General features: G+C 41.6%; 1 long non-coding RNA gene across 3 annotated transcripts in view; it reads left to right on the top strand.

Annotated features, from left to right (window-relative positions):
* The window catches only part of LOC140684913 (uncharacterized), a 46,350-nt gene that overhangs the window by 20,719 nt on the left and 4,171 nt on the right, over nt 1-21,460 (top strand). The window contains exons 3-5 of one of the 3 annotated variants that reach the window (XR_012057889.1): nt 11,778-11,911; nt 16,258-16,366; nt 16,676-16,739. This is a non-coding gene — a long non-coding RNA (uncharacterized lncRNA). The remainder of the gene's footprint in view (nt 1-11,777; nt 11,912-16,257; nt 16,367-16,675; nt 16,740-21,460) is intronic. The other 2 variants (XR_012057887.1, XR_012057888.1) reach the window with 2 other exon arrangements.

The following is a 21,460-nucleotide window of genomic DNA, read 5'->3' as shown; positions in this document are numbered from 1 at the left end:
TGCTTAATAACCAGGAATTTCTCGGTATGCAAATGAGAACACCCATATACAAATGTCACCAGAAAGTGCTTTGATAATATTTGCCAAAATGTGCGTGCATTTAAATCCTTGTATAGAGAGGATCATACAATCATAGCATTGTATAGGCAGCAAGGGATTTTGGAGATTGTATGATTAATCCTGCCCACATAAAAAGGCTGACATTAAAATTTGAGACCAGGTAAACTCATGGCTTTGTCCAGAGTTTTGAATATTTCCAAGGCTGGTGATCACTTGAGCTTTCTGGTCACCGGTTCCAGAGTCTGACTGCTCTCATAGAGAATTTGTCTCTCCATATGGCTTTAACCTGTGCCCATTTCTTCCTGCTCTTTTGTTAACCCCTGATAACCCCCTTGGTTCTGCCTGCTGTGTAGCCATCAGCTGTGGCAATGAGTACATCCCTTCTGAGCCCTCCCTTCCCAGCCTGAGCATCTCCAGCCTCCCCACAAATGTCCTGTGGTCTTCTGCCCATCATGGTGGTCTTCCTGCATTGGACTGGATTGAGTGTGTCAGGCTGCTTCTTCCACTCCAAGCTACACCCCTCTCCTCCAACATACCTACAAGCCCCTGGATACAAAAATCTGAGTATTAGCTGAAATAGGAGTTTCATGCAAAATTTACTAAGCACCAGCCTGGAGTAGCAAGCCCTGAAATGCTTGACCTTTCTGCCTTGACGTGCAATTTCTAGCACTTATGTACTTGTTGAGAAATGGTCACAGATCATATTTGTGAATATAGTTTAAACATATAAACATGTGAATATTATGCAAAGATCATCTGGTCACTCAAAAGTAATAGTCAGGAAGTATGAATAGATGTGACACATTTTCAAATCAGTTCAATGTCCACATGGCCACCTTTTCAGAATGGCCAGAGGTGTTTTAGGGTTGCAATAAGGAGATGGCTTCTAAGCCCCTTTGAAAAATGTGTCCTCTTTCACACCCAATGCTGGGAGACAATCTTGTTTTAACCTCAAAATCTAGAAACTAATGAGGATTTTCTTTGAACATTTATTTCTCAATTTCCTTTTATTGCTGTTTACTTGTGTGATAAAATTGTTTGAAAAATCAGCCCTGGGCTTACTGAGGTGCTTAAACATATGCCTAATGGAGAGAGTATCCCAATGAAGCTGTCTAGTTAAATCTACTTAAAGTCAGGAATGTGTTTGTATTGTGGGAAGAATTGGTCTTCATCCTTCATATTTAACGAGAATAGGGATGCGTGCAGAAAAGACAGCCCTTTGCTTTTAAAATATTTGTGCTTTTTGTCCCTTGATATAGCCATTTCCTCAGTCTTAGCAGGATATTCCCTTCCAGGAGTGAAGTGTGGCATACTTTTGCGCATACATTCAAGCAAGATTTCTTGTTTTTAATGTCACTTAATTTGTCAACTGTATTGCAGAATGGGGAAATGATGCTGAATGCAGCTGCCACATTCAGTGCTTGGCCTTGGCAGATTTTCCAGCAAGAATGAGTTTTACAGCTTGTCTACCCTCCAGCCCTGAGTTATCTGGAACTGCTTTTTACCATTATAGCTGCTCAGCTGCAATTAAGAGGGCATCTGAGTATTTGAGAATTCCTTGGACTATTAGTTTGAGGAACTCTAATTACATTAGGAAAGTTTTTTTTTTTTTTATTCTGTCCTTTTAATTACATAGAAGCAGCTTATTTGAGATGAAATAATCTCTTTTGTAGGGAAATTTGTGGTTTTGTAAACCCAGTATTTCAGTGATGCAACTGTAGCTTTTACCTAGAGCTGGGCAAAATCCATCAGCTTTGCGTCAGTACACTGTGAGCATTTCCACCATTTCATACAGCTCTTAGTGTTTCTCTGTTGCTGTGTTGTTGTTGTGTTTTTTTTTTTTTTCATTTAACATTACTATAAAATACTCATATTTGCATCAAAGTACAGGCAAATAGGCACACATCCACAAAGCCAAGGATTTCACCTCTCCTCACCAATCCAAGGCTACATAAGTTAAAAGGAAATTCCTGCTGTTCAGGAAAGACCATCCTGCTTTTTATTTTTCTTGCATTTTTTAATATACTTCCAAGCTGTTTCTGTCCAAAGGAAAGACTTTTGCTTTGATTTTGATGACTGTAAAGAGTTTCTAACCCTCCAAAAGACTACTTAGAGGAGCCTTCCCATTGACATCAAATAGCTTTAGATCCAGGGATGCTCATTCTGAAGACCGAAACCCATTCTGACATTTTTTCAAGCTCTTTACTGTAATATTGATGTTTGCAATTTATCTGCTCTTTCCAAAATGTTTTTCCTCAGTTTAATATAGAATTACTAATTGCTTAAGCTATAATATGTATCATATAAAAAAATATAAAGTTGATATTCTAGAATTGCTTGTGGGAACCTTTTATCTTAATGTACTTAGTAGCTGTAAATATTGTCAATAAGTTTTCTAGTAGATAATTATACTGAGACTGTTTAGCATACATTTGAATACTATTTATTATAAGTTCTGAGTCTTAAAATCACAGGTTTCTGTTAGAAGTCATTAACCTTTTACTAGAATGGCTTTTCCTGACAGTAGAATTTCCTGCAAGTCCTGAGCAATTTGTCACCATTTCAGCGATAATGAAATTTGCAAAAGCAGCTCATTCTGTGCTTTCTCAATGCACAGCTGTCAGCCAGATATCATCTGGACAAAGTGTTAAATAAGCAGTATTATGAGAAAGAAGAAAGAAAACTTTGACAGTAAGAGCCAGCTGCTTCTGCTTATCAGATTGGTGGCACCAGGGCACTCTGCACTTTCAGCCACTGCACAGTCACTGTGGTTTTCTGCCACACCAGTAGAAAACACTTGGGTTTGGAGAAGGAAGATCAAACATGCTTCTCACTATACCTGGGACAGCTTTTCTTAAGTCCTGTTCTTGGTCTGTCTTCCATGTCCTCTAACCTCTGTAGCAGTGCACAGATGAAGAGGAGATTTTCTGGCTTGAATCTGGACTGCAGTGATTTAAGAGGGATGTTTGTGTGTTGTGCTCAGGTGGCTGCAAAGCCAACATCTTTTCTGATGGACAGACCGATCATAAAAAAGGATAGTTTTGCTCTGGCATCTCCAGAGTGAATGTCCAAAATAGTTCTGCGTTTTACTGGGTTCCATGTGTCTGGACAGTGAGCTGAGGCTGATGACACAGGCTGTGCAGCAGCAAGAGCGAGGAAAATACAGAGGGTCTCTGCTTTCACTGCAGGGACAGCCTTAGTGCTTAGGAGTGACAGAAGATGTGGAAGGCAGGGAGCAGGTAGTGTGTACCTTTGCCCCACAATGGTGTCCAGGGAAACTCATGTCATGGACTGATGGAAAAGATGGGAGCTGGCTCTCCTTTCCACCAAGGGGCAAGTCAGGAGACAGAAGGCAAGCTGGTTTATTGCATCTCAGTGACAGGTCAGCGGGACTTGCTCCCTGCAGGAGAAAACCTGCATTGCTTAGTGTTTGAAATGTGAAGAAAAAGTTCCAAATGGTTGTTTTGGGCAAAGAGAGCCTGAAATGCACCTTCTTTCCTAGGTCAGGGAGCTCATGCCTGCCTGTGAAACAATGTACCATAACCACAGAATGACCTGGATATACCCGTGGTCCAGCTAGTGCCACCTCATGGGCTGCACCACTATAGTTCCACCTGACATCCTGGACATTACAATCACCCTAACCTTCATGGTGTGTGCTGCTGCCTAGCTACTTTAACCCCTCTGAAAGCATTGAGTGTCAAACTTCAAATAAAACCAGGTCTTTGCTTGGAAAAGAATTAGCTTTTTAGCTTTCAGGTAATTTGTACCGCTGAATCGTAACAATTGAGAGGCTGTATGTATGATCTCCAACAGGCATTTGGGGAGCCATTTCATGTATTTCCATCGTCTGTTTTGAGATAAAATTCATTGCCCTCTGGAAGGCACCCCTCTCTCTCTGTTGACTTTGCAGGGACAAAACCTGCTGAGTAAAGACCAGACTCCTAGACAGCTTTGTGTGATGGATCTTGCTTTACTGTACTGGTTCTCAGTTGGAAGAAAATGGTGATACAATAGGCAGGAGCTGGAAAACATTTAATATCTACTGAGCTTATCCACAGCACATTTTTAACACATAAAAATAATTATCCCTATGACCTTTCCCATTTTGAAGATGACTCACTCTTACAGAGAGCTTAGTGTCCTCAGTTGGTGAATGCTTCCAGCAGCAGTCAGGGTTTCTGTGCAGTGACAGGAGCACAAAGCCTTCCCCAGGATTAGGCCTTTGGTGATCTCATGTTGCTTCTGACAACTCAAAGCATCTCTTGTAACGAATGTCCAGAAAAGTTCAGAATTGATTTAAATGTAGGCAGAGGATATAAGCACAATTCCAAGAACAAGGCCTATTGTTATGGCTGTAAGCTGGCAGATAAAATGTTAATTCTAACCACATGAGACCTATCTCACCAGATGTGTAATTAGTTCATGTGTAAAAGTGACAGCTTTGTATATGTAAGGAACTGCAAATTTAGTTATAGGCAAATCATGCAAACTAGAATCATGAATTCATGGTGTGAACACAGACTGTGTCATGTCTAGTCATTGCACTGAACTAGATGTTAATTTGTACAGCTCGTGTTGTCCCTACCACGTGTGACATGTGACAACATGTGTGTTCTTCAATTCATAAAATGTGAAATGGTAACACACCTCTGCATAACTTAACTTCCAAATGCCATCTAAAAGCTGGGACAATGAAAGAATATTCACTTAATGGCAGCTTGTCAAATAATGGGAAATTTTCTTGGTATGAAAAAGGGCCCTTTCTTTGGGAACAGGTGAACTGTGAATTTTTCAGCAAGCCTTTTCAATTTCTGCTTACTATAACTATAAAACTTATAACTTAATTCATTTGCAGAAGAAGGAGAAATTATCTTACTTTGTTCCTTGCATTGTGTCTTACCCTCTCCTGGGCTTAAAAAGATATAGAAGTGGAATGTCAGTAGGAATGAGTTCTTGTGTTGTATGTAGGGCAATCTTTAAAAAAAGCTGTCCTTATCTCTCCTTTTTTAGCATTAACTTAATTTTGCCTATCTTAACCAACTTAATGACACGAGTATTAATCTACAGGCAGTCTTGTTCTATCTGAGTCTGCATTTTTTTCCTGCATAGGTAAGGGAATTTGACCCCAAAATATCATAGTTTGAATCATGAGTATAGAAGAGAAACTGGATGGGAAAGAAGGCAGTAAACTTCAGAGGCACAAAAGGAAAGTCTACTGCAGAAAGCAAGGGAGCAGAACCTTTTCCAGGTGTGTGGCAGACATAACAAGAAGTGTATGAGTTTAGCTTGCAGGAAGATGGTAAGAAAACATTTCTAAATGTACACAAAATGAAATGTACACTGGGATACATTGCCTGGGGATTATATTACTTGAGATCTGTAATCCTGAGATCTGAAATCTGTATTTTTTATCTGCTAATGATGAGGTAGGTGTGGCTAAGTGGACATCAGGGTCTAAGGTCCTTCAAGCCCTATTCTTTGAGTTCTGTGATGTAGATCTTCTTCCTTGCCATAAAAACATTACCAAATTGATAGGTTCAAATGAATGAATTGATTGACATTTCCTTTGTGTGGTACAGTGGCCTGTTTGGTAACAGACAATAGAAATTAGGATGATGGAGGTACAGCATTGCAGCAGGAGCTTGCTCAGTGTGGCCTCTCAGAGCTCTAGCTGGGGCTGATTTTGGTTCTTACAGCACCTTCTCAGCCTGTTCCTGAGGGCTAGAGGATGAGAAATTACATGTTACTGTGCAGGTAGGTCCCATTTATCAAGCAGAGTGTTTACTGGCTATCAGATCACAAAAATGTTTATTTTTTTCTGAGTTGGTTTGCATGGGAATTTTCTGCAGTTGAGATCTTATATTGCTCAGCCAGCAGATCTGATAGAGGAAATCTGCACAATTATGATGATAAATTTTTCATGTCACCCTGTCTTAAAGTATACAAAGTATACCTGTTCTGCAATGAATGATCAGTACAAATGATGAATCAGCAAGGATGAGTTCATGTTTAACACTTTGGTTTGTGATTTTTGTTATGATCTCTGACATGACTGATTATGCCATGGCCTAAAGCAATTTATTGAATTAATGAATTACTTACCAATACATGAGTATGATTAATTGAGATGCCTGTTTGGATCCTATTCTGCATAATGAAGCTTGAGCACTGACAGGTGCAGCCTATGGGCCTGTTTCTGTCTTCCAGGAAATGACAGGGAGTCACAGAGATAATCCACACCAGCTAAGGCTGCAGAACTGCACTGAGCAAACTTTCACAGAGCAGGTAACAAGCACATCTTACTTCAGTGACCTGGAAGATTTACCCCTTCTCTGCTTTTTCCTCCTTCAGCTTTTACTCTTTTATGTATTTACTGATTTATTATCACACTGCAATGACAAACCAAGGGTGGCACTACTGACCTGCTTCTGGAAAGCTGGTGTGAAATTAGGAGTCACATTCCTGAAAGTCAGGTGCAGAAAAGAGTAACCCTTTAGTGTCTGGTTGAGATATAAATTCTCCACAGGGGTTTTTTCTTGAATGTGGGTATTTTCAAGATTGATACATTAGTGTTTTGGGTATAAACAGCACCAGTCATCTGTTGGATGCTGACTCCTTCTGAGTTAAGTTAAAGCAGTGACTGGCAGAAACTGAGTAGCCAAATATCAATAATATTGTGCCTTGCTTACCCCAAGTGTGCAGAGAAGACCTGGTGGCTGGATGAACAGAGGAGATGGCAAGGCTGTACAATCCCAGAATGGTCTCCACTGCATTCCTCCTTCCCAGCCTGACCTGCTGAGCCCAAGCTTTGCCACTGTGTGGGTGGCACATGGCTGTGGATGAAAAGCCTCTGTCTGGTTAAATTGTTCCCTACATTGTTCAAATGAACCATGGAGGAGATAACCCAAGACAGTCAACAAACTGGGCTGTATGGTAGTAAAATTGTAGGCTTGCTAGCTTCCTTCTCAGAGGGGTTTGAGACCTGTTTGGTTGAGGCGAATGGTTTAAGGATGTTTGAAAGAAGAATCCGGTGTCTGAATGCTTTCTTTGTGTGGCTTCTGGGGGCTGAAGAGTGACAAAGGGGGACAAAAGGCTGCCTGGCCTAATTCTTTGTGCCAGCGTGGAGGATGTGTCTATGGATCAGTGCTGTTTTGCTGAGGAGCCGTGTTCTGATAACGAATAGAGAGCTGCTGAACTTACTGCTCCACAGAGCAATATGCCTTTTTCTACAAAATGGGCCATTAACACTTGTGACACAATAAAATAACTCTTTTCTAGCTCCTCATTACAATACCTTAACTTCAGTTTTCCTTTTTAGAGTTAGCAAGGTAGCTCTGCTAGAGCTAGCTCTGAGGGGAAGGATGCCAGTAGAGCTGCTGGGAGGGCAATAAAGTGAGGCTGGTGTTCAAGTAGCAAGGCATATTTGGGGTGTTTTGCTTCAGTAGGAAATTGGGTTTTGATTTTCATTAAAAAAATCTCTCTTCCACTGAACATCTTTTCTTAAAGGGTTTCTGGTTGTCCATTTCCATGGCAGAACCATTTTAAACCTTCCCAAGTCTCTGATCTTGGTACTCCTCTTGTAGTTTCTGCATACAGTAGTGCTTGTCTTGCCACAGAACCACAAATATCTGTGCCATACCTGGGCAGTCAGGTAATGTTTCAGGGTCTGAAACATTATAGTGTACAAAGCAGCTGGGAAGGACCCCAGAGCTGAGCATAGTTCCTGGTGAATTACACCAGGAGTTTCTGCTCAGAATCCCCTTTCTCCTATGCTGTCTGCATCTGAAGCCACAGCTCTGTGGGACTGAATGGTCTCCCAGCTCACCTGGCCTTTGAAGAAGAAGTGTGGTGACGTGGGATTGGAAATGGCAGGGACAATATGCAGAGTAGTTCAGCAAGGAACACTCCAAATAGGCCCTGAGGACAGCTGGGATTCACTGAGAATAACTAAGCCTGAGATGTCTGTGTGATTCATGGTGGCTTTTTGGATTCCTGTCTAAATGTCAGGACCAAAAAATTCAGACTTCAGCTGTTAATGAAATGATCTCTTGAGAGCAGCTTTGCACATAACGGATGCTTATTTCGTGTGTAAAATTTGGAAGGCCATAATTAGCTTTTTTCTTGACCCTTATTCCCAGGATGGTGAAAAACAATTTCATTTGCAAATAGTAGATTTCAAGGTCTATGATTTGAAAAATCTCGTTGAAATGCTAATGCAGGCATTGTGCACTGTCTCTGTGGCCCAGGGCTGGCCCAGTACCTTTCTTATTGCATAGCACCATTGAGTATTCTTTTGTACTCATTCCCTGCAACAGAGATATTGACAGAGGGATCCCTTTGAGCCTTTGAGTTTGCCTGACCATGGAAAAGTGTAGAGATAGGTATTTGGAGAACAATAGTGGAAATAATTATTTTTTCTATTGGTGCAATGTATTGAACAATAGATTTTTTTTTATATCCTGAGCCATGTGAAGTAGACATTGTGTAAACTTTTGGGCTGAACAAACGAGTCAGTTAGTCAGATAAAACAAACTCAAAGGGTGTAATCTGGAGGAAAATAAGCAGAAAATTATAAACAGAGGTGTGCAGTGGAGTAGGAAGACAGTCAACTTCATGAACCACGTGGCCATCTGTGTTTGCAGGGGATTGTATGTCCTCTGAAATGGATATGTGCCTGAGTGCAATCACTTATTCTGTGTATGACCAAAGGACTTGGTAAAAAAAGTTCAAAGTCCCAGGGTCCTTTACTTTAAACAAAATACTGTGTTGTGTTATTAAGACTTTTAAATGCCCAGAGTAAAAAAGAAGCACCATTTTGAGCACATGTGTTTTGTTATTTTACTATTTATTATCTGAGTGTTTTGCTTGTTGAACCATTGGATGACATGACATTTCACTAAATGATACAATATTTCATAATTTTGCCAAGCTCAAACATTGATTAAATCTATGGGATGGAGTTCAGGAAAGCACATGGGAGAGAGTACGGAGAAGGAGAAAGGAAGAAGAATGTCTGGGGACAGGTAGTTGTATAAGCTGAAAGACCTGTCCTTGAAGTATTGTTGGGCCCAGGTTTTGAAGGCTGCATTGACAAGAAGGAGCTGTTCTAGATTCCTAATAGGAAGCTGTTGGATGAGGAGTATGGAAATCAGTCTGATTGAAGAGTGAAATTCCTGGATCACGTTTCTGAAGAACAGTTGTGATAGGAATAAAGCTGTACTGGGACAGCCTTGAAACGACCTGCACATCAGAAGTTCTGAGAAATTTGTATTTCAGAAAGCAGGTGTTTCTAAAACGAGTGAAATTCAGTCATGCTGCCAGCTGCTCAGAGCAGATGACATCCTTGTCACCTGTATTTCTGTCACCCAGCAGCTGTCTGGAATTCTGGTTAGAGGTTCCCTTCTGAGCTCTGGGTCTCCTGAGTCCACAGCAAGAAACCTGGAATGCTGACCTGGCTCATTACTCCTGAGCTGGAGAGCCTGGAAAGCATCACACCTTTTCTCCTGTGGCTGCTCACTTCTGCAGTTTGTCTCTAGTTCTTTAATAGGAACCTGATTTGGATTTGCCAGAAATTCATCATCCTAGGCTATAGCAGTCCAAGTCTTTGGCCCAGCAGGATGGCATTTACATTTTGAGTGCTCTATAGAGCGTAGTCCTTGCATGTGGCACATTACCAGCTTCTGAAGGGCATTCAGTGCTAAATGCTCATGCAAGAGATTTGTGTGAAACAGAAACTTCTCATATCTACTGCTTGGTCATGAAAAAAAACACTTAAGTGCACAAATAAAAATATACAAATTCTGTTTTCTGGTGCTGTGTTTCTGCTGCATTTCTCAAAATGAGACACGGGTTCCAAGCATGCCTGGCACTGCAGTTTGCAGAAGTACTTGGTGGATCCTCCTCCCACTGAAACAGCTGATGAACTGCAGAAAAGCCACTGAAGCATGTGACTTGACCTACCTTAGTTAAAGTCAGCAAAAATGGCAAGATCGAGGGAGACCTGAGACTCCTCCAAAGGTGACTCCAAAGTTCCTCTTCTCTCCTGGGACTTCCCTCAGTGTTATGCTTTTTCCAAGCTCTGAAGTGCAGCTATGCTTTAAAAGCCTGACAGAGCCAGAGGCATTTTCCCCTTTTGCTTTCAGTGATTTTTCTTGACATGCTGATGTTGCTTTGCAGACAGAAGTGCTCTGTTGTGGTCTGTCAGAAGCAGGAGGGAGAGCCAGTGTCAGCCACAGCATCTGGACCAACCTCTCGAGAATCAAATTCACTTTTCATTCATGAGTGAACCTGCTGTGTGGGAAATTGGGATATATTACTTCCGATGGTTGCAGGTTACACAGCACAGAGTAATGGCATGAGTAAGCTATGAAATAGCTTTCTGTAGGACCAAATATTGTTAAAGAACAGAAAACCCAACAGAAACCAGGGTGCTCACACTTGCAGTCATATTTTTAATTTTGGCCGTGCCTACCCCCTGTGCTGTTAAGAAGCCTACCAGTTTTCTGAGCAGCAAAATTTTTCCTCTCCTCTTCCCCTTTCACTCTGGTTATGTGATGTGTGACAGGGTGGGTTGAAGGTGCTTCTCAGCTCAAGCTCTGCCCTGGCAGGGAGGTTCCACCACAGACCTCCTCACTGCCTGAGGAAACCCTGTTCTCTGCAGGCCAGGGGAGGATACCTGACTGAGGCAGTGAACAAGGGTCCGTTTGTCATCTGCACTGGCACATTTATTCACAGAGCTCAGGATACCTGACTGAGAGAAATCCAAGAGTAGATCTGCCAGCCCCGTCAGTCTCAGAAGCCTCTGTGTCTTCTCAGAGCTTCATGGGAGTCCTGTTTTTGAAAAAAAAGCATTTCATCACAGTGCCTGATTGTGCTGCATAATGACAATATCCTATTCTGCAGGGAACTCCCTTCTTCATAAATCACTGTGAAGTGACTCAAGAAACTAAAAAGACTATACTGCAATCAGCTGGGGAATCACTGCCATCTGATAGCTCCGTAGCATCTGCACAGATTTTCTGTAGGACACTTGATCTCTGCAGGTAATCATGGAAAGAGTTCTGGAGGAGGGGAAACAACCTCAGCTGTAGTGGTGGCTTTCTGCGAGGACAGGTAAAACCCAAATGAGAAGAGTTAGGAGGAGGAGAAAGCTGACACCCCTTTTCCTCCACAGGCATGCATTCATAATTCAGGAGTGGGATGTGGCCCCTCAGCCAAGGGATGGTGCAAATATGGCTGCATTGGTTGAAAATCTGCAGCAGCGTAGCACACAGCATCCTTGAGAGCTGGCTCTCTGATTGCCCATGCTGCCTAAACAACAGCACATTCTCTGAATGGCTTGGCCCATGCCCATTAGTGCTCTGAGGTGCTGCCCAGGCACTTTGTGGAACAGCTGGAAGGAGCAGTCATGTCCAAAAAGCAGCAGGGCTGTGATTGCACCAAGTTTGTCTTTCTGTACTTTAAGCAGGCCTCCACTGCTATTCTGGCAGGCTTTGCACCTTCAGACAGCCCACCATGCCCTCACACCATCCTTCAGGCATGTAGTGAGTTTGGTCTTCATGGCATAGCAGAGGCTTTCCCACCAAACTTCACACAAGTTTGTGCACCAGCTTTTCTGTGTTCTCAGTGAACTTACCTGGTCTTCTTCTCATTTGAGTAAATCTGAATCTTCTCTGTTTCCAAAATTGTGATGGTCCATCATTTGCTCTTTACAGACCTGCACTTAAAGGAGTGAAGCACATTTGAGTTGATGGATGGGAGTCCTCTCATGCTTGAGTCTTTTCATTCTAGATAGTTTTCACCCCACCTTTTCAAGGGCAAACTAAACTTTTTCCACCGCCAGTGTCAGGTAAGTACAACACTCCTTAGTGAATCTATATCCTAGGCAAAAAAGGAAAGCTTTAGCTATTGGATAATTCATGGCATCCCTGCTGTAGTTCTTCTCAGTTTGTATGTAATACTTTTCTCAAATTTACACCGAATATTTTCTTGGGGTCTTCTTTATGGTGCTATTTTGGGTAATGTAAGATGCTATTAAGAAGTAAAATGCCACTGCAGAACATGAACACAGCTCATAAAGTGATGATGAGTTTTTGTAGCTGCTTCTTTTAGAGGTGTGTTTATTATGCTCTGAACTCCTCACCAAGTTCAGAGGAACTCAGAACCACAAAGCATCTTCTTGAGTGCAGTTTCTTTACATTTATCTTCATCTTTACTGTCTTTGTTTCCAATTGCCATCATTTCTGGCTTATAGGCAGTGCAGGAGAAGGGGACTTTTCTCAATAGCCAGCCATCATGTTTACCTGTGAAACTTCTGTCCTCTCTGACTGCCAGTGCTGCATGTGGTACCCCAGGACTTTGTCTGAGAATTACTGCTGTGTCCTGCTGGCTGTCCCTGCAAGGGACATGTCCTTCCATGGGGACAGCAGCAGACACTGGGGCTCAGGGTGGCCCCCTTCCTGCTGGATTCAAGGGATCAATTCAACATCTGACTCATTAATTTCCTTTTGTGATGAGACATACTTTGACTTGCAAGTATAATTTATTGAGAAGGGATGGATGAAAACTAGCCTGGGACATATTTTGCTTAAGGTCTGTAAACAGCAAGAACAGTTTTGCTTTTGAATTCCCAGTCTTTGAGAAGAACTTGTAGGATACATTCTGTGGTCCAGTGCCACATATGTATCATCCTCTAAGTCCAATGAACAGCTTGTTTTTGGAAGGTGTAGTTATGAGAACTAGTAAATCAGCTCAAAATGCACCTACTGCTTCCCTGATTATTTGCAGCACTAGGACACCTTGCAGCTTCTGCAGCCAAACTGTGCTGCCCAAGGTAGGGAGCTCAACTTGCTACCAGCTCCTCCTTCACTTGAAGTTATCAGACTGACCTTTTCATCACCTTTACTAGCAGACATTTGTCTGCCTGCTGCTGAGTCAGAAGCTGCTGTCTCAGCTGAGAATACCCTGCTTTGTGAGTCATGCACTGTCTCTACAGGCAAACTGTTTAAAGGGCATGGTTGAATGTTGGCTCTTTCTGTGCTCCTTGAGCATCGTGCTGCCAAGTGGATTGAAAGGTGTCTGGAAATGTTGCATCATGTATAATTATTTTTCTGAATATCCTTCTAAAGCTACTCTAGCTCTCTGTATTGATTAGCATTACTCTGTGATTCCAGTTCATGGATGGGGTTGAGGAAATGGTGGGCAAGGCCTCCTTCCCAGTGGATCTTGTGATGGGTACACTGACGTGTCAGACAGTGAGTCATCACAAATTCGCTTGATTTCGTTAGGTCAGCCTTCATTTTTCTAAGCCCTCCAAGTGGCCATAGCTGCTTTCTTGAGTGGCTGACTTCAGAGAAATGTCAAGATCTACAAATAAGCAACACACAGAAGTAATGCCTGCCTGTTCTGTATGTTAACTTCTAAGCTCTGCTACTCATTAGTAGCCAAAACACAATAGCATTCAGTAATGGGAAAGGTCACATCTTTATTAGTGGAAATGCTTACATCTAGAAATATATATCTGTGTGTAAAATGTATATGTGAGTACACACACATACACAGTTATATATGTGTGTCTCTATATATGTGTATGGATGCATAATCCTAAATATTAATGACCAGGTTGAATGTCATAGCTACCAAGCTGAAATCAGAAATATTTTGGAAAGTCTGATGGAGGAAATAATTTATAAGCCCATGATCTTTTCAAACTTTTCAAAACCATGTAGGAGAAACAGTGAAAATTTTATCATCAAATGAACACACATGCTTCTTAGGCTTCGCTACTGTAGAACAGGGTGTGTTTTCTCCCAGCTTGTAATTGCCAGGCATCTAATTTTTCAACACTTTATGTTTAATTATAAAAATTAGTCTGCTCTAGCCTTTGCATTCAAGCCAAGTGATCAGTCTGCTGCCAATTACCTTGGTCTTTGTATAGCACTACACCTGACAAATTCAATAGCTAAAATGCTTTGTGTTTCTGCTAGGAAGTACTGGCTCTCACTTCAGGCTGTGACTTGCTGAATCAGATATCAAAGGGATCTGGTCATCAATCTGGCTATGAATTCTCCTCGAGTTTGGTAAAGTGTTAAAAGTCTGAGTTTTGGGGTTTTTTTTCCAGAAGAAGGTTTTTTTTTCCCAAATGCATACAAAATTATGATGGTTCATTTCTTGTATTTCAAACAGAAATTGATATAATCTCTTGGCAACAGCAAGTGTTTTACTGCCCAGAAAAAGCCAACTATTTGCAAAAATATAGAAAGAATTATAGTTCTTTAAAAAATGTGAAAGATTTTTAGGAAGTCTTTCCACTCAAGACATGAGGCTTCTTTCCACAGTGGTACCTGAAAGAGGCAATCTGTACCTTCTGATCTTATTTGGGATCCATCTGGTTCTTTCTATTCTATCAGACATTCCTGGTAAACCTTGCCTTGTATGAAATTCCATTCTCGTACAGCAGAAGCACTAGACAATAGCAATGTGTTGTTTAACTATACATCAAAGCCTGCTAAAATGGATGTTTTCCCCTGCTGGTGAGAGAAACTGGCTGTAAGCAGGTGCAGCCCCTAATAAATTGTGATCAAGCCACCATTCAACCTTCTCAGAATGTTTTGTTTTGTTTTGGCTTTTTTTTTTTTTTTTTTTTTTTTTCATAGCTCCAGTAGTTTTTGAGGTTCTTTCTCCTGGGTTTTTGGCTCTGGTAAACTTGGACATAGTAGATTTGCACACTATTCCTGGCTTCTTGGTGTTTTCAGAATGCCCCTGACTTCCAGGTGCTTGCATGATTCCTTTGGGGCTGAGGAGCCCAGCCCCAAAACACGGGGCCTGGGATTCCTCAGAACAAGGGTTTAGACCTGGGCAATCCCACGGAGATGGAGACAGACAGTTTTCACCTCTGCTATGTGGGAATTAAGAATATTTCCCTTTTTTTTCCCTTAGAATAGCTTCTCGTGGATGGTTTATAAAATAATTGTGTTCCATTTCAGAAGAGAAAACATTTTCCACAGTGCTGGTTTTGGTGGACTGAAAGATTTCTTAAAGTCTTTCAGGACAGTGGAAAAATATTGTTAAGATCCTTAATATGTTCTTCAAAAATGTGTATGATGTGGGCCAATACTTTTATTAATTGGTGAAAATGGGAGCATCAATCCTTTTCACACTCAAGTTTATGAAGTAATTAAATTCCCTGACACAGACACCATCAACAAAAAGATGCAAGTTACCTTTGTTTTTGACTGGCAGGTATTTAGGTGGGCCAATAGCCTCTCCTGCAGTTTGATTACCACGAATTTAGTTGAAAAGAGCCAAATGATCATTTTGTCTAATACATTTTAGCTAAAACACACTTGAATCATGCTTACAGACCTGGATGGTGGCACTGTTGTGTATGAGTTTGCACTGTTCTTCACTTTGCCAGCAGTGGCCTGGAAGAACAAAGATTCTCTGCAGGCTTCAGCCAGCATGTGCTTATCCTGGGCTATGTGTGGCCATGTCAGGCTGCATTTTTACTGCTGTTTTGACCTCAGCCCAGTAGTTCCAAGGTGGAGGAATATGGCTGCAGGCTACCCCACATCTGTGATGAGCACATAATATGTGTCATGCAGAAAACAAACAATATTGGAGCTGTTTCCTGGGTGAGGTCCTAGAGTGGACAGGGTTATGCACTGATATTACCCTTCTTTGACTCCTGGGAGGCATAAATTCACAAGTGTTATATTACCCTCAGTTTCATGTCACTGATTATGCAAATTATGCCCCAGTTAGTTTACATTTGGCAAGTAATTTGCACAGATCAATGAACATCAGGTGATAAACCCATGTGCTTTAGTGCAGGTAGAAAACTGTCAGCCCTGCTGAATGCCTTTATACAGCTCAGTTGCTTCCAGGTTTAGCTGCTTGCTGTGCCCTCATCTCAATGGCTGCTGTGCTTTGAGCAAGCCAGGCAGTGCTTATCCATCCCTTCCCTTCTTGCATCTTGGCCTTTCCTATTCATTGGCCTGTGCCAAGTGTCTTGATGAAAATAGGAATGAGGTGCATGGATGTAGGCTGATAAAATTAATTTGATGTTAGGGCTCTAAACATATGCCATTTGGATAGCGGTGGGATTTAAATCAGTGATTTATAATTGTTAAGGTGCTTAGTCTACTTGTAAATACTTGAGCCTAAGGTTTCTGTTTTGGTTTTTTTTTTTTTCAGCTGAGGTATCTATCCTTCCAACAAGTGCAACTTAATAGTGGATTATCTCTATTTTGAAGACCAGGAATAAGTTGCCCAAAGACAGGTTGACCTATTACTTGCTGTACTGGTGAGTTCCAGAGGACTTTTAAAAGAGCATTTGATTTCTCTTGATTTGTCAAACAGGCTATGAGTGTTGATTTTATATAGCAGAGCTGGATACTTTTGCTCTGAAAGTCACTGTGACAGAGAGTGTTAGACTCGACCTGCCATGATGAAGCCCTGACTTCTGTTTCCAGGCAGGTGTGAAAAGCCCTCTGGTAATGCTTGCAAATTGCAAAATGTCAAAAGCTGCCTGGGGAAGAGGCAAATACTAATGTCCTGTTCTCCTGACTGGCAATTTGGTACCTAAGCCAAATGGTTTTCATTCCCTTGTCAGTGCCTGAGATTACATCTGAGCCCTGCAGAGGTGACACGCCTGTCAAATGCACAAATCATGAAAGGTAGGTGAAGCCTGACAGGCCTGTGCCATTAGAGGACCAGGAGCTGATCATGTCACTGCTGAATTCACCCTGGGGTACGGCAGGAGGGACCTGTGGGATGTTTGACCAGAGCCCTCCTGTAGTTTTTAAACATAATGTCTTAGTGTCAGAGCACTGTTCATGGCTGTTTCATGAAAATCCCCTTGGATCTCCTTTATTGTGGTAAGAGGGAACCAAATCAACAGGCTGGGGTTTTTTGTCAGATTTTGGCTGATTTGGTTTTTGTGTTGACTGCTAACCAGCCATGCCAACACAGTAGATTTTGTGGGCTGCAATGGAATGGCTGTGTTGTTTGGGCACATGTATAGAGTTGCTAAACTTAGTTTTAGTCTACACATCTAGAAAAATGTTTTGTTTGTGTAAGCAGGTTCCTAAATGGCACTGCAAAATCCATGATGAACAAAAAGCAAGGATTTAGGATATCATAGAATCACAGAATGGTTTGGGTTGGAAGGGAGCTTAAAGATGTTGTTGTTCCAACCCCCTGCTGTGGGCAGGGACACCTTTCATTAGACCAGGTTTCTCAGAGCCCCATCCAACTTGGCCTTGAACACTTCCTGGGCATCCACAGCTTCTCTCAGCGACCTGTCCTAGTGCCCCACCACCCTCACATTACCCTCACAGTAAACAATTTCTTGCTAATATCTAATCTAAGCCTACTCTCTCCTGGTCTAAAACCATTCCCCCCTACATCCTCCTCACAAATATTTTCACAACTTGCCTCTTTGCCTCTGCTCTCTGTGGCGTGTCAAGATTTCTGTTTTGCTCAGATCCACTAAACAGTTTGAAGATTAGAAATCCGAGTGTGTGCTACATGAGTTTCATGGATTGAGACCCAGCTGAAGAATATAGGTATATGGGCTACTAAAATTTACTCCTGGACTTCTCAGGGGTGGATGAAGGCACTGCAGTGTCATCTCAAGGGGAGAGGTGCTGCCGTGGAAAAGACTGACTGCAGAAGTTCAAAGTGCTTCCTCTGCCTTGCTCGGCAGTGTGCAGTGGGGCATTGCTGCCGGCTCAGGGGAGGCTCTCACTGCTCTCATGGGCAGCTTTCTGCCCATCCCCTGCAGCCTTTGCTACTCCCACACAGAGGGAAAATCCGTGTGCAGGTCTTGTCTTTCTGCCTCCTGTCCCTGTACGTGTCTGCAGGGCCTCCTCTGGGCTCGGGGAGGTTTCTGCCATGGCAGACGGCAGTGTCTCCATTCTGGGGCCCTGTTATTGTCACAGTCCCTCTGGCCTGAGTGCCTGTAGGGTGTCTTGTTTAGTGCAGCTGAAATGCTGAGTGCTTGAGGAGCTCTCTGCTGCCTGTTACGTTTAGCATCTCTTTTTGTTTTGTTGTTGCAAAGCTCAGTCTAATGAATGGCTCTAAAAGTAAGTGGCAGTAAAAACAACAGTTTTTTAATCCTTTTGGGTAATCACATAAAAGAAAGGAGATGGCATTGTCTACAACTACTAAGTTGTTGACTTGGGAGTAAATAAACTGCCAATGAATGAGGAGGAAATTAGTCATGCCCATTTCAAACCTCATTTGTTTCTTACCCCTTTCATTCTGGTGACCAGTGTCTTCTGCTGACAAAGAATCTACTGGTTAAAGGCTTGGTGCTGCCACCTCTTCCCTTCTGGTGTGATGTATCCACATAATTCTCACCCTGAACTGCTCTGGCAGAACTAGGACCAGGCTTATTCCTCATCCTCTCTTCTTACCCTATTGCTCCTAAAATGCTTTCAGGCCTTCATCAGTCATTCTGAAGGACACACACTCATGTTGTTGTGTGGTGAGAGATAAAAAGAAAGGAAGGAAAAAATCTTTCCAAGCTGTCTATAGTTGGAGCTGACAGTGACAGCCAGTGAGTAGAGAAGGTGTATTTTGGTCAGCTGAGCCATTTTTCTGTGAATCACCTTCCCTTTTTCATTCAATCCCATTCTGCTCCAAGAAGCCATCAACAAACTCAATAACTCAACAAAAACAAACCATATATCTGCTTGAGAACAGACCATTAAGTCTGTAGCATCCCACTTGTGAGCTGTATAGCTATGGATTGGTTCCATGTAGTTAGGGATCCTGCCAAAGGCTTTTCAGAAGTGACTAACGGTTCTGTGAGCATCAGTTTTTGGCACCTGAACACCCACCTCCTGAAAGTCTCATCCATTATACATGCTGCTACAGAGAGCCCAGTCCTGCCTCAACAGGGCTTTCCAGGGGGAGCAGATTAAGTCTTTATGCTTCTCCCTCCTTGAGAATTATGGCACTGAGACTGTGCCATAAATAGTGTCACCCTAATGTGCAAACCCCCAGAATTTGTCTGAGTATCTCCATAGTCTTTATGGTAAATTAAGTATTAGGATTGTCTAAATTAAAACAGAATTTCTGTTTTGGTGGTTTTTTTTTGTTTGTTTGTTTTTTTTTTTAGCAGAACTGGCAAAATTTTATCTTGATGACATTTGATTTAAAAAATAACTCTTGCTTTCTCTCTCACCAGCAAGCCAATGTTGTTTTGTACAGCCCTTTTTCTAAAGCCCAGCACTGCTGGAACAGTTGGGAAATCCAGCACTGTGTTCAGCAGAGCAGGAACTTCCCTCAGGTGCTCTGAACCCAGTCATGCAGATGCAGACTCTGCCGTGGCAAAAAGAAGACAAGAGTGACCCATCTGGGCTGCTCTGGGTGCTGCTGCTGTGGACAGGGCCTGTGGGTGTGCCAGGAGACCTGTTACTGGTTTCTCTTACCCATAGGGACACCAAGCACCACTGCTTCCCTGTCACCTACAAGCCCCAGCTCTCACATCCCTCTGCCTGGCTTACAGACACATCTTCCAGCCTAGATTTTCCATGGCAGCAGTGAACTTGTGGTGCATCCTTCTTTCCTGGTCAGGTGTAGTGCAGTTTTGCTCATACTGGCAGGATGCTCTGAAACCCTCTCTGCCTGATGTGAAACTCTGGAGCCTGAAAGTCAAGGTCCATTTTACAGCAAAGTCAGTCTTGTGCTGCAAGAAGGTTGTTACATTAAGTAAAAAATCATCAGATATCTCAGAATGGACCTCTCCAGTTAGGTCTCTTACATAAATTTAATGAGGAATGGCTGGTGGTTTTACAAAGCCAGCTGATAATTATCAGTTGAGCTTGACATTTCTGCTAATGGATTAATACAATATATTGTACTGTGGAGAGGACCTTCTGTGTTGAGAAGCCAATTTCACTTTCAGTTCTATGTGAAAGATAATACCCAGCATTATTTCTAGAGACATCTTAATTTAAAATCACTGATAATTTCAAATGCAATTCAAATTCTTGCAAATCTTTGCTCTTCTGCCTGGTCAAAAATATAGTTATTTACTTAACTCCACAATTGAGCTGAAAGCATTTCTTTTTTCAAAAGACTCACTGCCCTTTAGAGAGATAAGATTGGAGTTCTGACTATCAATAGTTCTGGCTATTAATTCTTCTTATAAACTCCCTCCAATGAAATGCATTTGAAAAACATGTACATTGCACTTTTTTTTTTTTTTTTTCCTAGCTGCATATATATTCTGCATGCTCTGGTTAGCAGTTCATATCTGGTCTCTCATCTTCCTTATGGAATGGTTTGCTGCTAGCTTAATTCCAAACCTCCCTTTGGCACCGGGAAGAGAAGAAAACTCTTCTAAAAGGTTAAAGTGTTGCCAGAGAATGCTTTTTTTTAAAACTGATTTTTTTTTTTTTTTTTTGGTAACTGCTTGGGATCTTTCTTAATATCAAGATATTAAGAAGATATTAAGAAAGATCCCAAGCCTGATGGCTGCAAGGGAATTCTAAAGTTTAACTTAGGAAATTAAATGTTTCAGTGGGAAGAAGGTTTTGATTGGAAGTGGATAAAAACCTGTCAGATAATTATGGAAAAAAATAGCTGTCCTATGATCTTATTAAACTACTATCTACTTATACCAAGTGGTGAACTGCTCTTGCTGGAATCCCAAGGCTGCTAAAAAGCAAAGCCCAAGGAGTCTTAGCAAAGCATTAAGTATATGGTTATTCTTAAAATAATTGAAGATTAAACATTATTGTTTTTAGAACCCCCATTAACCTTTGATACTCTAAGGTATCTTTACTGGACTGTTAACACCAGGTGCATTTTTCTCTCTGTGAGCAGTTATTTTTGCATAAGTTTTCATTGCTGTCATGTTCAGATGCTGTGGATGACTTTTTAAAACACAGTTATTTCCTTGAAATTCCTGCTGGCTCACACTCCACAAGTTTTTTTTGCACAAGTCTGTGTGCAAGGAAAAATTTGATTTATGATACTTTAAAGCAAAATAAGGAATCCTTTTCTATTAATATACTGGGTTTTATTGCCAGACTATGTCTACTAAATGGGCAGATTTACTTGACATTCCATGAAACAAGGCAACCGGGCAGAAAATTATATCTTTGAGCCTACATGAAAAAAGCCACAGCTTTCTTTTTTTTTTTTTTTTTTTTTTTTTTTTTGGAATTCCTACAAAGCACATACTTGAATGAAAGCTCTTGCCAGTTTGTGTGTTAAGACACATTTTTTCCTGGGCAGTTCTGGCTCCTCCTGCTCACCCTGCAAAGTTCTATGATGAAACAGCACTGTTCTGAATGTGAGGTACATAATACAGGTGCACAATGTTGACAGAAGAGTTGATTAAACAAAATAAAAGCCCATATAGTTTAAATTAATACTTTCA

Source organism: Taeniopygia guttata, chromosome 1 (assembly GCF_048771995.1).
Source record: "Taeniopygia guttata chromosome 1, bTaeGut7.mat, whole genome shotgun sequence".
Taxonomy (NCBI): Eukaryota; Metazoa; Chordata; class Aves; order Passeriformes; family Estrildidae; genus Taeniopygia; species Taeniopygia guttata.
The sequence above is the reverse complement of the archived record's forward strand: the minus strand, read 5'-3'. Positions and strand labels throughout refer to the sequence as shown.